General features: G+C 45.2%; 1 long non-coding RNA gene across 1 annotated transcript in view; it reads right to left on the bottom strand.

Moving 5' to 3' along the window:
* LOC109305919 overlaps nt 1-16,292 on the bottom strand; it is a 29,091-nt gene extending 12,799 nt beyond the window's left edge. The window contains exons 1-2 of the long non-coding RNA XR_002099767.1: nt 16,186-16,292; nt 5,836-5,970 (exon numbers count right to left, since the gene is read on the bottom strand). This is a non-coding gene — a long non-coding RNA (uncharacterized LOC109305919). The remainder of the gene's footprint in view (nt 1-5,835; nt 5,971-16,185) is intronic.
* Nucleotides 16,293-16,857: the final 565 nt, after the last annotated feature.

The following is a 16,857-nucleotide window of genomic DNA, read 5'->3' as shown; positions in this document are numbered from 1 at the left end:
AGCTGGGCCACTCCCGCTCCCTGGCATCTGGATCGGGGCTGGGCCATGCCCACTTTCCCAGTCCCGTGGGGATGGGCCAAGCCCCAATCCAGATGCAGGACCAGGTTGGTGCCGGGCTATGCCCTCTCTCCACATGGGGCTAAGCCACGCCCCGTACTTCCCCCCAGAACTGAATTGGGGCTGAGCCATGCCCCGCCTCTGGGGCCAAGCTATGCCTTCCCCCATGGGGCCATGTAGCTGCTAAGCTGTCCCATGCCCCTCTCCACATGGCTGGATGATGCCTACCATGCCAGATCCAGTGACAGATTGAGACCTCTGGTGGGATCTGATCTGCAGACAGATGGGGTGCTGGCCATCTGGCCCACTGGGGAAAAAGGGTGAGCATCCCTGATCTAAACCAACATGAACTGCTACCTTAAATGACTCTTATCTCTTAGTCTAATCACTTTATAAAGGTACCAAAACTAGAACAGAAAACAATACTTTTTTGGATATAGGATGCAACCTACATCTGAAAATTGGAGGGGTGGCTTCAGATCTAGCTAATCAAGTTGAATCTGCTACTCATAAATAAAAGAGATTTGTATTCAAGGTTTTGATTTTGACCCATCTCTGCCACGGCATGTGTGGCTATTACAAAATAGGGGCATTTTCATAACAGCATGATGAAATTTAATGCCATAGTGAGTTATATGCAGAAATCTATGCATACCAAAATGAGAATATTTGCCTCTGCGTTACAATGCACATTTAAGGCTTTGAATTCAATTCATCTCAGGCAGAAAGGATTGACATTTTACAGTGGCACTCTGGATGTATTGTCCTGATCAGCTGCAATAAGCAACTAAAAACTGTAATAAATCAACCAGTGACAGGTAAAGAGTTAAAATATAACTGTGCTTCCCAATGAATATATATGGACACACATTTACAAACACGGGCATAACCTCCATCTTCTGAACAGATATATTTGCTATTTTGCAAATGAGTCCTTGGCTTGAGTCTCCCTGTGAACATTTTTTTTAGCTTCAGCGAGGACACACATTTGGAGTTGCACACCATTCTCCTATCTTCCCCTCGGAGAGATTTCTGCTTGTATTTTAAGTCCTTCCAGGCCTATATGACAGAAACTGAGACAGATGGTGTAAGGGGGAATCTTGCTTCACACTCCCTGCCCAGAATGTAAGACTCAGAGCTAGCTGCTCATTGACTTCTTTACTGGTTATTAATGCATAAAACTGCCCTTCCACTTAAGGCTACCCAGGATAAGATTAAAATGGTCTGCACAAAGGGCTGTCCAGGATGGAAGAGCTCCGAGTGAGAGGAGACCCAAGATTGAATTGGGGTCAGGGAAACTCTAATGATGCATCTTTTTCTCTCCTACCAGCTTCTGATATTGCTTTGTTGATGAGGAGTCTTTTCCCCCCCACCTTTGGTCAGTGTTAGACAGGAGAACTGGGGGCTTCCAAAAACAAACACAACAGATTTTCTTATTAAAAATGAATTTATTAACATTTTGCCTTTTTACTAATCAGGCACGGAACACTGTTGATTCATACTCCCCGGTCAAGCAATAACCATTGAGTCACAGGGCATTTCCTGGGGATTAATGACTTAGCTGGGAGAGTTGATGGCCCAAGGCAAAGCAGAGGGCCATTAACCTCAGCCAGTCATTAATTCCCTAGGAAATGCCCTGCTCCTCAGTGGTTATTTGGTGTTATAACCTCCATCCCATGCTTTTTAGCTTTTTATAAAGAAACATCTAGGGGAGTGGCTTGCTTGGGGCAGCAGCAGGAGCTAGCTGTCTATAGTCCTTGGAAATGCAGCCTTGTACCACAGGCAGCATTTCATAGATTTCATAGACATTAGGGCTGGAAGGGACCTAGGAAAATCATCGAGTCTAGCCCCCCGCCCAAAAGGCAGGAAGTCAGCTGGGGTCATAGGATCCCAGCAAGATAACCATCCAATTTTGTCTTGAAGGTGTTCAATGTAGGTGCTTGAACCACCTCCAATGGCAGGCTGTTCCAGACCATGGGGGCTTGGACAGTAAAGAAATTCACACATGGTGTTCAAAATGCAACAGTCTATCTTGCTTGCTGCAGCCACTAATAAGGAAATATTCCCTTCCACCTTGCTGGCCCAATACCTGCTATCACAACTGGTTCTAACATGGGCCAAGTTCTCGCATTTTATACAGCCTTTTTTTTTAAACAGGGCAGTGGGCCAAATAAGGCTTTTAAGGACACAGCAACAGGAGAGGAGGAAAGTAGCACAGAGGTGGGTCATGCTAGCAGCAGTGACCAGAAGACTCCTAGAAGAGTAGCCTTTGGGTGTTCAGGGGCAGTGTTCTCAACCTTTGGTACCTTACGTACCCCTGCCAATCAACATGGCAGAAGCGAAACCAGAAGTCCCACCGTGGCTCTTCCGGTTTTGCCACTGCAAGCCGAGTCCCACTTTTCCCACCACAGCCCAGGGCAAAGCAGCCTACATGGGGCCTCTCCCTTTATCCCCCAGCACACTGACACTGGGAAGTAAAAGCCCTGGCGCACCAAACACGGGGGAGGGGGGGCGGCTGGAACTTCTGACCGGAGCAGGCAAAGACCAAAACGCAGCATCTGCGTCTCCTCTACCCGTGTCTCATGTACCCCCAGGGGTACACATACCATGGGTTGAGAAACACTGTTCTGGGGAAGCTAGGCAGCATTCACTCCTACAGCACTGGCCTTGGATTGTCAGTTGATGAGCAGAGGGGAGGGAGATATGTTCTCTTCCATACAGTCATTCCCTCTTCAGGGCATTTAATGCAATGGATAGTGCTTTGACACCCCGCCCACATTTTATTTGTACAGAGCCAAGCACTAACAGCTGTGCATCTGCTCAAATACAGAGAAGGTTTACAGCACCCTCTTACTTCTTGGGCACCTAGTTGGGCTGCTACAATTTTGATATAACAAAGATACAGCAAAGAGAAATAACTTGATCTTCAGAAGTTTGCAGACAACCTCACCCTTTGCAAAGCTGAAGTGCAAAATGTATTTATTTTTCTGAAGACTGAAAAGTTTTCCCGCTAGTCTGTCTGCTTTTTAGGATTCTTGTGGTCAAATGGTATACTCATTCACAACTTTTACCACCCTAAGTCAGTCAGTGGCGCTAAAGAGAATGCGAGCTTGCAGGACTGAGGGCATGGGCAAAAACAACTATTTTAAAAAAATCTTTTAATTCAATTTAAATGCATTAAAAAAATAAACTGACTTAAAATTAAATTTGAAATTAGGACAACCTGTATTAAGAACTAAGCTCACCATAAGCCATTAACGTAATTTAAATTAAATTACGATTCAACTATTGCATCTGCCACCCAGGTTTTAAAGAAAGTCAGATCACTGAACCAGGGGATGCTACTGGCTAAGCACCTGGAACAAGAGTTTGTTGAAATGACAAACTAGCATTTGACACAGCAGGAGCCTCTTCTAGAGGCGCAGAGTGATTTCCTTTGTTTCAGTTTATATAACTAATTCAATTAAATGGCAAGCTACTTCAAAGTTGACAAACCAAATGAGAGTTAAGAAAAAGCTGAAAAGTTTGTTTTTCTTTCACAAATATGAATAAAAATGAGTTGTGAAGGGATGAGATCTAGGCACTATGAAATCTTGGACAAGGTTCGATTCACTAACTGCAAATACTTGCTCAGTTTAATAAATACATTTGTTTTAAATGCAAAGCATGTTGTGAGAAACTTATTTATTTCCTCATGTAACCAGCACTTAAGGTAGTTTTATTTAAATAGTAAAAAGATTTTTAAATACTATTTTTTGTGTTTGAATTTATTCCAACTTCCATCCAAATGCAGCTCTACAGAAACATATTTAAGGAAAAAAAACCCAAATAAACACACCATTTTCCATTTCCTAACAAAAAATGTAAAAATTAAGGATCTGATTAAATCATTTTAATCTATATTATTGCTTAATAAATGTGTATAGATATCATGCCTTCTCTTCATCAGCAAAACCAAGTACCAAAATTAGTGTAAAGACTACTTCATTACAAATCAAAATGTTTTAATGGTTACTAACCAATAAAAGTCAGCCTTTCATTAGAAAAATAACAAGCACAAATATAAAACAAGATTAAATCAAGTATTTAAAGGTTTCCTGTTCACTGATTTAAATCACAATTTTGAACCACTTGGATTTAAAGCAATCCACCCTGGGTGACAATGTCAGTCTAGTTACAGAGGAGCAAGGAAACTGTACTCTACTGTGACACATGTATCTGCTGGAAGAATCTGTTGAGACTACAACAGATTTTCACACTCTTGGATTTAGGCTTGGTCTAGACCAGGGCTGCCTACCTGGTGTCCCACAGGCCACATACAGCCCATAAGGAGTTAGTTTGCTGCCCTGAGCTTCTACCCAGCCACCACTTCCCTCTGAGCTCTCTCCCTCCTCCGGCTTCTGCCTCCCACCCCTGCCCCATGGGGCAGGACAGGCAGAGCAGCGTGGCACAGCCTGTGGTGCTGGGGGAGGCCGTGGCCTAGGGCAGCCACGTGGTGCAGTGTAGCATGGGAGAGCCTGAAGTTGGAGAAATGAAGATGGGTCTGGGACACCTAGGTAGGCATGTGGGGCAGCAGGAAGGATGTGTGCAGTGCAGCAAGGAGGAATGCACCCATGTGCACAGGGGACCCATGGCTCCTGCTGGTACGGTTTGCAGGGCATGCAAACCCTGCTGGTGTGGCCCGTGAGGTACTGGCTGCTTAGAAACTGGACAGCCTTTGTCTAGACTGTGGAGGTGGTTGCCTCACCAGCAGCAGTTAGGTCTCCTGGTCCAAATGTTGCTTTGCTTGCTCTGTGAGTTCTTCTGCCATCAGCACTATATCAGCTCTCTGAACAGCCTCAGCTTTGACAGCAGAAGTTTCTTCTGCTAATGGGTATGCAGCCACATCACAGGTTTTACCAGCACAGCTAAATTGGCTACAGGGTGTGATCTTTTCACAAACATAGCTCTGCAGCTATAACTTTGTAATGTTTTGATTGGCAAGTATTAAGACCAGTTTTAAGTGCTGAGTGATGCTCCCGGATGACATTAGTATAGATGTCTAGGGGTAACTTTAACCCTTGTGAAGGAAGGAATGCTTGTGATCTTCATGCTGTTTTAAAATCTGCAGTGTGTTGTTAAGTCTTCCCCTAGAGATGGGCCACGTTTCTCTGGAGAGTAAAATGATTCCTAGAGTATAATGTTTGTATGTCAGTATAATTTATATTTAAAGCATGGGATTTTGCATGCCTTCTGGGAGAAACATTTTATTTTTTGTTATATCCTGGAAATTGGGGAAAGGAGGAACAAGTTACTTCTGGCAAGTCTGTAGCACCCATCAGCACTTCTCTAGACTTGGGTTCCCTAAACTAAGGTTACTGTGGCCAGCCCAATATTGGAAGCTTATTCTCCCCTACACGTAATGAAGAGTCTCCTAGTTTAAAAAAAATGACCCTCCATAGTAAGAGATGGTGGTTAAATTCAAAACTTCCCCATCCCAGACTTCAAAGATTGGTTCAAGGATTTTGTTCCTACGTTGCCCATTGGACTAATATCAAGACTGTCACAGGATATGGATTAATATTCACACACACACTCCAAGCCAGTGAAGCTTATATGGGCAGCAGGTTTCTGTTTCTTCAGCATGAAAAGGACAAATTGCACAGCTCTAGCTCTCTCAGCCATTTTGCCGGTAGCCTGGTACAGGATGTCTCTTCAAATGTGTGAATTTGCTCTGGAGAAACCAGCATTTCATTAAGCAGAGTATATTAGCTAATTTCATATGAACTTAGTGCTTACCTTTACACCAGCCTGGGGTGCCTATGAGCACCAGAGGTATGAACCTCTGGTTGGTAGGCTAATTACTAGAGCTGATTTCTCTTCCTCTTTGCTGGAAAGATCCTTCAAGTTTATGGATTAGGCAGGAGCTGCAATCTCCAAAAACAGCAGACCAGTTGCAAGTGACAGTGGCCTGTATGCAACATAGTGTTTACTCAGGAAAGAGAGGAGAGAACAGAAAATTAAAGAAAACCAAAAACAAAGAAACAAACAACCCCCCCCACCCCAACCTGTACGGATGCACAGACCTTGCTACAGGAAGCTGCTGTGCTTCAGGTCAGGGCCGTCCAATTGGCAGCCTGCAGACTGCATGTGGCCCAGAGGGGGTTAAATAACAGGTAGGCTCCTTTCCAACCACAGCTTCCCACATTGCTCTGGCTGCTACTCCGTCTGGCTTATCCCTGGCAGCAGAGTGCAGTCTAGGGTGTATGGTACAGTGGGAGGGCACACGTTGCAGCAGGAGAGGGAAGCAGGGAATGAACTGTAGTTGTGGGGGGGACATGTGGTGTAGTGGTGGGGGTAGAAAGTGTGGTGTAGTGGCAGGGTGCATGGTGCATAGTGCAGCAAGTGACAGTGCAGTAGGGGACATACAGTTTGTTGCCCTGGGGCCCCATGGCCCACACTGATGCAGCCCTTGCTACTGCAGCCCACAGGGCATGTGGCCCCTAGTTGCTTGATTGGACTTCCCTGTCTGAAGCACTGACTCCCAGAGAGCAGTGTTTTTTGTTCCCCCTGTAAGTCAGTGTTCCTCCCAACTGCCAGGCCCTGCATACACAGAGTCCCTGAATAAGGATCTAACTAAATTGGTTTCAAACTTGTTTTGATTACATTCTTGATATCCTCTCCACTCCCAGCTGCATGAACGCTCTTTAATCAGTTCAGGAGCGTGGGCCAGAAACAAACCAGATTAAGCTATATTGATATTAGTCACTTGTAAACCAGTTTAGGGGATTGTCTACACTTAAATGTTGAATAGCTTTAACTGTCCTGTGCTATTAGCGGTACATCCCTTTCAGCCTAGATGGAGTTACACTGGTATAAAAGTGTTTTGTACTAATGGCCACAGGCTCTTTGGGTAGATGTGCTATCCTTTATTAGACCATCTGATTCTTGTACAAGGAGAGGAAAAACGAATCCCTCAAACCTGTATATTGTTATAATGACATCCAGACTCTGGCTTTTATTGATCTAACTGTATTGGCAAAAATCACCCCCATGACTTAATACATAATACACTCTGGTCCCCTGGACACATACAGATATTCTAATCCTAGAACAGGTAAGAACTGTTTTCCAGAGCAGCAATTATAGCTTCTTTCTGTTGTTCACACTTAGGTGCAGAAGGAAGTGACAATGTCCACCTGATCTGGCCACAGATAGCAGTTTATAGCTATGACCAAACACAAGTACATGGCTGCGTACAGCTTCAAAAATGGCCAATTGGGTGAAATTCTGACCCCTTATTGCATGAGGTATCTGATAAAGATGTTAAAAAATGTAGCCTCTTTTGTAACTTGTGTCTGGGGAGCTCGCAGCCTGTCCCTGTTTTCAGAATGGGAAGGGGGAAAGGGAGCAGAAGGAGTTCAGCCTGGGGCTTTTCAGGCCCCTGGAGAGTGAGTCACGTGTATTGGAGCCCCCACCCCAAGTTGGGGGAGGCTCCAATTTGCCCACCCCACCCTTCAGCACCAGCTGGGGAGCCCCAGGAACAAGGTCCTTCTGCTGCCTTTCCCCCGTCCCGTTCTGAAAACGGAGCACTGGCAGAGAGCCATGGCCACTGCTATGGAACATGGCTGCAGGCCCCCAGCCCGCAGCTGGATTCCTCTCCCCCCTGGGACCAACAGTGAACTTCTGTTTGGTCCCAGGTAATGTTGTAACTCAGAATGCTTTTCAAAAATCCTTCTGAGTTACAGCTGGGAGCTGCACTTCTGGTTCCACCCACTAATAAGGTTGTCCAGAGGCATAACAGTGTGTAGTCAGGCACCCAGGGGCAGCTGCAATACACCCGGGTCTGCATCAACTTCCAGTTGCTGCTGTTCTACTAGCATGATCACTGATCACGTGCCTGGGATAACATTTTTTTTCAACCCCACCCCAGAGAAGCTGCCCCAGTCACCTTGCCTGAATTATGCTACTGCTATTGACAGTTCCCTTCTGACTCTGTGACCCAGCACAATTCTGTCATCTTTGCAGCCTTCACTGGACCAAGCACCCCACCATCAATTACAAAATTTGTTCAGTTGTATATTATGCTAGCAGTACAGCTTGGGAGCAGGCTGTCCGTATGAACTTCAGTGCGTATGGTATCTGCCATGGAGCACTTAATTGCACAAAAATAAATCTGCTTTTCTCAAAATAAAATGCCAGTCTGACAGGAGATGGAATAGGGATGTCACATGTACACAGTCGTATTTCTATTATTCTATTCTCTATGGAAGGAGAGATAAACAGAATAAGCTTGCAATCTGGGAGAAAGGAGATACATTCTTGCCTTTTTATTGTAGTTTTGACACTACAAAAGTGATAGCCTAGCCCCTATCACATGAAGAACTGGAGTATTTGTCTGTACAAAGCTTAATCATGAAAACAACAATATTTGGCATTTCTGGGCTGCCTTTCTTTTAACGTTCCTACTTTTCTTGCAGACATTAATTAAGCCATACACATCTGGTAAACCAGACATAGTAAGGAAAAGGGACTCAATTAGTCACATGGCAAGTAGTGCTGGATCCCCAGGAGAACACATCAGTCCTGGCAGTCAAGGCCCCACTCTTACCATTAAAAAAACTACTTACTGAAGAATGCCAGTAGCAGTTTCGAAGGCATTAAAAATGCAGCCAATGTCAGCCTAACACCTGAATCAATGGGGCATTGGCACACTCTGTAACTCCCAGAGGCACTTGGCAGCTTGTGGGGTGCAACCTCTACTCACCAATCCAGAACTCAAACAGAGGCAAACTAGTTGGGTATGTAGTAGGGAATGGATTTTTTGACTTTTATGTTTCTGTTATGTATCTACTGTAATGACCAAGAAGTTGGTACCTGGTGGGCATGTCATTGTCTACACCTTCACTAATGCACAGTAGTTACTGCACATTTAAGTGTAGTACGTGTATAATCGAATACTAAATTAATGTGCAGTAACTGGTGTTACTGCACAGTTGTGCCAGCACACACCTTTTTAGTGACACTACTGTGAAGTAGCTTATTAGCACTATTTGTGCTGTGATGCACTACTTCACAGTATTATTAGGCTACTGTGCAGTTAGCATGTCATGTAGACGTTCCCTATGTGATGTGAACTAATAGTGTCAGAAAGATGGGGTAGGCTTGTTCCAGGTCTCAGAACAATGGATAGGGAAAAGCAAGGAGAAAAGGGGAATAGAAGAAAAGCATGTGGGAAGCTGGGGAAAGCGAGATATCCAGAGGTCTGTAGAATATAATGAGAAAACCAGAGTAGGCCACAAGAATTAGTGTGTCCCAATAAATGATGTGATATGTTCAGATGCTACAGCAATAAGGGAAAAAATGAAAGAGGAACAGGGAAAGAGAGAAAGAATAGTTTGCTTTACTAGGGAAGGCACAGGACCTGCTATATTTTCTTCACTGAGGGCTGGTTTGCTTGTCTCTATAAGAGACTACGCAGAAAGGGGAAGCAGGAGGACCAAGTCTTGTGATGGGGCAAAGTTCAAGGTTCAAGAGAAGGTGTCAATAATGTAGTCAGTGGCAGGAGTCTGGCTCCTAGCCTTGCTGCTGCAGCTGCAAGTAGGCCTCTGAGACTTGAGTACTTCCCTCTTTTTTCTCATGACAAGTGGCATCTCCTCCTAAGCCACCACAGGGTGCCTTTCCTTCATCAGCCCGATTGGTTCTCATCTTTCTAACAGAGATTTGGTATCTTTAATCAATCATAATAAGTTATTAAGGAATTTTCAGATTGCACAAGCTCTTAAATTGCATCCACGGCTCCAATGTTTCACTTGCACCTTTATACTGCTGTTTGGTTGTTTTTTTAATTCATTTCTGCCATTCAGCTAAGGAAGACTTTCCTCCCTCCAGGATTTCATTTTACAGCGTAGTTGTGAAGGGCTGGACGTGGAGCCCTATTGTTCTGTTTCCTGGTTACTGAAGAGTCAGATAGGACTTCCTTCCCTTAGAAAAACACGTTCCCTACCAACCAAGGAAGGTCTTGGGACCCAGCTGGCAGTGCTAACCTCAGGCCAGCCCAACATCTCATTTGTTAACAAGTTTAAAATCTGCTGGGACGCAACAGACGCCTGAAAGGGGGACAAGGCAATGAATGTTTGCAAGAGCTGGACCTGCGCGGTAGTTTTCTCTGAGGTGGCCTATGTGCAGGGCAGCATGAATGCTGAAATCAAAACAAAAACATTGCCAGCCTCAGGGTAAGAAAAATATTTGAAATGTAACCAGCTTCAAGGTATGAAAATAAATATTTGTGAAAGCCCCAGACTTCAAAGCGTTATCTTTCTGAGGCAATTCCTTCTGGTGGTGTCTCTGGTGATGTTTTCCCTTTCTCTGCTTCCCCACCTTTCAGGAAGAACGCAGGCAAGCGCCAGGAGCACAGCCTCTCTCTCCACTTCCCTCTGCTGCTTGGAAACAATCACCTCAGCTCCGCAGCTGTCAGCTGACACAGAGATGATGTGGAAGGAAGCTAGGACACGGGACCAAGCACTGTGCCAAATACAGTGAGAGTGTAGGAGAGCAACACAAATCACACACATCACTCACCTGAAGTCAATGTACATAAATTTCCATGCCAGCTGCCTCAAGGGCAAGGGGCACCTTCCACCCCTCTGTGCAGTTCCCTGGGAGTGTGGTCTAGTACTTTGTAACAGTAAGGGCGCTTGTCCACGTTACACCTCTCCCATTACCACGTTACACTTTCCCTGTTTCCACGTGACAAAAATTGCCTTTAAGCCACCTAAATCATGTTTGCAGACCCACGTTGTTGACTGATTTTATCGTTTCAGGGTTTTTTTCACAATAATTTAAAACACCTCTGACATGTTTAATTTTAGCTCTTGAATTTCTTCCATGAGGGGTTTTTTTTATTGTTTTAAATTTTCAATGTGGATCTAACTTACATCCAAAAATGTAAATGCCTATCACAAACATTCAGCAAAGCTGAGTTTTAACTTCAGGAAGAGTAGTACCAGCCCAACTTTCTAAGTGGATCTGTGTCAAAGCTCCCAGTTTTGTGCAAGATAGCAGATAGGATGCTGGCTGGCACAGAACATGACCTTTTCCTTGTTGATCGCCTTCTTTAGGTGCTTATTTTTGCCTTTACAAATTGTCACTTCACTTGTCAATTCAGGATAAATTAATATCCAGTTAAGGTAATTCCTGGTGCTTGCCTGCATTCTTCCTGAAAGGTGGGGAACAGGAGTAAAGTCAGCTGAGAACACATCCAGTTCTGCTTTAACCCAATCTCCAGGGCTGGCCTTAGGCATATGCATTGCAGTTGATACTTGGCATATAAGGTGACTCTGTAACTCATAAGCTGCCCAGCCTCCCCTGCCACCAGCATTGTGTCCCACAAGAAAAGAAACTGAGACAGATTTAACATATCCTGGGATCTGAAAACTATAAGGCCAGACTACCCTAACCCTGCATGTACTCCCCCTCCCAATCTCTTTATAACAATATATTTGAATATATACATTGGTTAAAATAAATTTGTAACTAATCAGGGGAGATTCAAGTTCCTCTTATCATGACCTAATGTTCTTATGTCCCTTCTAGTAACACAGAATCTGAGCATCTCACAAATGTTCATTTTATTGTCATATTACAACATCCCTGTGACATAGATGAATTGAGGTACAGAGAAGCTAAGGACTAGATACAGAAAGGACTAGTTGGCTAGGAACAGACATTACACATAAACCAATTTAAGTGATCAGAGACTGGTTTAAACCTGTAACAGAATAGATGTTCAGTGTATATAAACCAGTTTGAAAATGGCTGAAACCAGTTTGAGATAAACCTGGTTGAACGTAGTATCAGACTTAACTGATTTGGGTCAAATCAGTATATGCAATGTATGTCCCAGACCCCTTGCTGGTTTAAGTTAAACCAGACACCCCCAGCATCCTGGCATGCTCTCTGGGCTGGGCTGAGCAGGGCTGTCTGCTCCCTGGCTGCAGCCCCAGCAGAGACTTGAAGGCTGCTCCCTCCCTCCCCGTCATCACTTCCTGCTAAGCAGAAATTCCCCCCTTCCCTCTTCCTTGCTGAGAGGTATCTATGTATTAGCTAGCAAACCACATGCTGGCTCCAGTCAGTGCTGTGACAAAGGCAGAATCAACAGGTAACTGGTAATGTCCCTCTGTTGTTTTCTTAATGGGGTGATACACACTGAGTTAGGGGTGATAAACACAGTTATCAATTCCCTGGGGTTAATCAGAGCATCCTGCTGGGGCCTGGCCACGCCCCCCACCTCCAGCTCAGTCCTGTAGAAGGGGAGGGAAGGCTGCTCTAGCGCCCCACTTCTTCTAGCCTGAGTCACTGCAGGCATGTGCCTACATTTATGGAATGAAAAGGGAATGTCTATCCATCTCCAAATTGGTTCAAGCTTTGCAGGTTAGACTAACCTGCAAAGATTGAATCAATTCAGGCTTTTTGAATGTCTGTCCTTAGACATTGTGTTTGCCCCCTTATGGCATGCTCCAAAGCAGGGCTGTCCAACTCTTGGTCAGCTTGGGCCTGCAGACTGCATGAGCTATTTGCTATGCACACAAGCAGGCAGATGGTATGGGGGAGCTCCCCTCCCCCAGTCGTCTCTTCCCATTGTAGGGGCAGCCCAGTTCCCCCCATCTCAACTGTGCACCATACCTACACATGGTTTTCCATGTGTGAAGTGTGAGGAGCCTACCCCCCTGCCCCAGCAAACGTGCAGCACAGACCCCCTCCTGCTACACCACTGCACCCCCAGGAGCAGTGGCAACTTGACAGGAGCCTGCGGGCCTCATGCTTGCCCATTTGGGGCCACATATGGCCCATGGGCCATCAGTTGGATAACCCTGCTCCAGAGCACACAGCACTGGGGACAGAACAACCTCTACTGTGGCTATAATGTCAAGCTTATACATGACATTTCTAGGAGGAAGAAATAAAAAGAAAAGTCAGAGTTACAAACAATAGTCACAAGTCAGAACAAGCAAGTAATTAAAAACAAATCAAGTAAGTATTTATTTCTAAGGAGCTGTTGATTTTTACGTAGTAATGCATGCTTAACTGTTGACTGAGAAACGGAATTCAACACATTGTAAAGCTTGTTGCTTAGAACAGGGGTTGGCAATGTTTTCCATCAGAGGAGCCAGAATGCCCCAGCTCAAGTCAGAGGTAGAAGGGGGCATTAGGACCTGACCACTACCACTGCTTCTCCCCACCATTCTCCCCTCCTGCTGCCCAACTGTGACACGGCCGTTGAAGCCCCTTGCAGGGAGTGTGGCATAGCATGGAGAGTTCCCCCTCCTGCCAAATGCTGCCAAAGCCATGGCTCTGCAGGCCAGATCCAAAGGCTCTGTGACCCAGATCTATCCCACAAGCTGTAAGTGGCCACCCCTGTTCTAGGACAAGGAAGAAGTTCCAGAACCAGCAGGAGTGAAAGTTGTATTCCTCCCCAAGTCATGAGACTGATTCACATCTAGAATAATCAGAAACCATACATGTTGTAAATAAGGCGAGATTATATTCATCTAAACCTTTTGTTTTGTTATCTACCTGGAGGGTTGGGTCCGTAGAGGACAATAGGCCTGGCCCCTTGGTCCTGTCTGGCCCAGGCATGTGGAGCAGCCTGGGCCATGGCACATGTAGCCAGGTCCACCACTCCCAGGTGTGCAGTGGGACTGGGGTGATGTGGCAACTGGACTCACTTCCTAGCAGCCCCCACAGTAGCAGTGCCTTCCAGCTGCCACTGCTAGTCTCTACCACCAGATCCAGCCCCACTGCCTGAGCACCCCAGTGTGGCTATCCCGCACCCACCACCATGGATGCCAAACTAGCCCAGGACACACGTGGGCAGGGTGCACTCAGCCAGGCGGATGGGATGGGACCACAGGTGAGTGGGTGGGGCTGGGGCCAGGGTCAGGATCAGGATCACAGGGCACTGACAGCAAAGGGCTGGGGCCTGGGGCAGAGCCATGATCTGCTGCCCACACATCCCTGTGACCGGCAGGGGTGTTCAGGGAAAAGACTGCAACTCTGCCCCAGGCCCCAGCCTTGTGCTGTCACTGCCCTGCGATCCCAATCCCAGCCCCAGACCACCTGTCCCACTCCCTGGTGTCATTCCCTGCCTGAGGCCCCATCCCATCTGCCCAGCTGAGCATGCCCTGCCTGCTTGGGCTGGTCCCAGGCTGATCTCTATGGAAACCCTGGAGTCACTAGGTGGTGACAGCTTGAGGCTGAGTCCCAGGACAGAGCCACTTAGGGAGTTTTGGTGAGCTGTCTTGAGTCCAGAACAGGGGGGAGTGGTGCTGCCCCACCCCACAACAGCTCATCAAAACTTCCTCAGTGTCCTTCTGGCCCAAATAATTGCTCACCCATGTTATAAAGTAATTGAACCACAGATGCTTTCTTGAGCAATAGCTCACTTCACCAGAGTGCTGAAATGGTATGTTTCCAAGTGGTTCCCCAAGCTAAAGCTGAAAATTGCCCCAAAATTCCCCAAGCTAAAGCTAGAACTTTCAACTAGGGAAAGATCAAAAGGTTTGCTGGATGTGCTGAAAGGAAATATTGGGAATTGACTTTTTTTAGAACTTTCTGTTCTGTAAAAATTTCAATATTTCAACTTTTTGTCCTGATTCTAAATAGAAACAAATTTTGAAATATTAAAATTGCCCACTGGACAAGAATTCAATCAGCCTGGACAAGACTGCATCCAATACCAAGGGCATAAGCTAAAAAGGCAAGTCATTTTTGTCCAGTGTGTTTGGACTATTAGATGGACCTCTAGTTGATAGTATCCCCAAAACGCAAATTTTCTGCAGCAACAACAACAAAGTACAGTAGAGTATAGGGAAAAGTTCAAATTTAACGATGTCACACCATCATATACAATAGGCATTACTACCTCCTCTGATGCCTCAGTGTCTTATATGTCTTCCAATATGAATACACTGCAATAGCTTAGGGGGAAAAAATTCAGCGGTCTGAAAGACTGGAAACATTAACTTGTCGGGAAATGTAGTGGATGAATTTCTATTTGGAGAGTTTATTTGTTTGAGCACTGGGTGTGAGTTTTATTACCCGTTAGAAATGGTTTGTACAATTTTGCCACAAGTCACAAGTCCTCACGTGAGGAAATACGTAACTTCTACAACAAAACCTGTCATTGTTGTCTTTAACTATCTTGTTTTTCAAATATTTGTTGTCCAGAGATATGCATGATTTATCCTGAAAATTTATAGTGCTTTACAAAGGATTTTATAATAATAAATGTATATGATTGTTTACAAACAGAGATAAGACTCAAACAGAAGAAGCAGGACAAGATGCTGGGGAAAAGGTCAGCAAAGAGAAAGCCTACCGTTGAGAAAATATGTGGATTGAAGGAGAGATGTGGACTGAAGGAGAGTCCGAAGGTGCAGAGAAAAAGGGTTTCACGCACAGAAAACATGAGACTTGCCAAGGCAGACAGGACAGAATAATAGATGGTTCTAAACCTAGAATAAGCAGAGCAGTGCAGCAAGGAGACAGGAAACTAGAGAGAGAAAGCAGTGGAGCAGCAAGAAGCAAGATCAAAGGTCTCATGAATTACAACTTTAAACTGACTGGTGGTGAGAGCAGAAATCCCAGGTACCTCCAGAATCAGGCAGGGCAGGAACAGTCCACGAGATAGCCCTTCCCAGAGATAGCCCTTCCCAAGGAACAATCTTTCCTAAGTAAGGGTTGCACTTTGTTTCTCTTTAGTATACCTACAGGGAGCATCAAGAAATGCAGGGGTTGCAACTGTTTCCTCCCACTGTACTCAGGCACAGAGCAATGATAAGCATTAAGAAAACCTGATGCAAATGAGAAGTAAATATTTTCCCTTAAGAACCTTGTCTGGTCAATCCATAGAAATAAAAAGTCTCCAGGTTTATTTGTACAGGTCTACGTGTGTAACTTTCCCTCTCTGCTTTAGCTGCCCCTTGGTCTTTGTCCAAAAGACCTTTTCAGCTATAAAATTCCTTTGCAGATAACAGGAAAGGGGCTTGTTATGCAAAGGCTAAAATGGGGGCAATCGTATGTTAGCAATGGAGGGGGCCCAATCATAAACACTCTCCTTGGAAGAGGCTTCTGCCTTCCATATCTCACCTTTCAAGATCTCTCAGAAGTAGCTCTTGATGGGAATTCTCCTCTCCATATTGCTCCCCAGACCAGAGCCCTTCCGGGGAAGAACAATACAGTGAACCAATCTGTGTGGATTTTCTCACTCTGTAAAAGTCCTCCACACAGAGGGGGTCATGCTTGGAAGCTCTCGAGATAAACAAGCACTTTCAGACCCTCTAATCAATGGCTTCCTATTGCCATTTCATTTAAATATGTATGACCTACTTTTATTTTGCTCTGGGAAAGAAATGGGAACTGACAGCTGCCTGGATTCAGTGCCATCCTGGTTCCTACCGCTTGCTACAGAACCAAAGGGAAATGAACTCAGAACACTGCCCGAGATTCAGGGCTAACACTTTAGGTGCCAACTCTATTCTCCCTAGTACAGTTTAATTCTCCCTGAGTGTTCATGGGAGCTATGCATTGGAAGAAAAGCATACCTCCTCTCCCCCCTCTTCATACATGGGCATTACAAAGTTCTTAAAAAGGTATGTGACATGCCACATCTTTTTCTGAGAGCCACTGATTTTATTCCTTTGACTTTTCCTTTGTTGTTTCAAGAAAGCAAATGCATGCTGTGTTGTGTTCAAGAAATCATAATACCACTTTGGCTTGACAGTTAGCTAACACGTTGGGTCAAGCAACGTGCTTTTCTTT

This window comes from Crocodylus porosus, unplaced genomic scaffold (assembly GCF_001723895.1).
Source record: "Crocodylus porosus isolate Cpor-Errol unplaced genomic scaffold, CroPor_comp1, whole genome shotgun sequence".
Lineage (NCBI taxonomy): Eukaryota > Metazoa > Chordata > Crocodylia > Crocodylidae > Crocodylus > Crocodylus porosus.
Note: the sequence above shows the minus strand (reverse complement) of the source record. Positions and strands in the feature narration are given on the sequence as shown.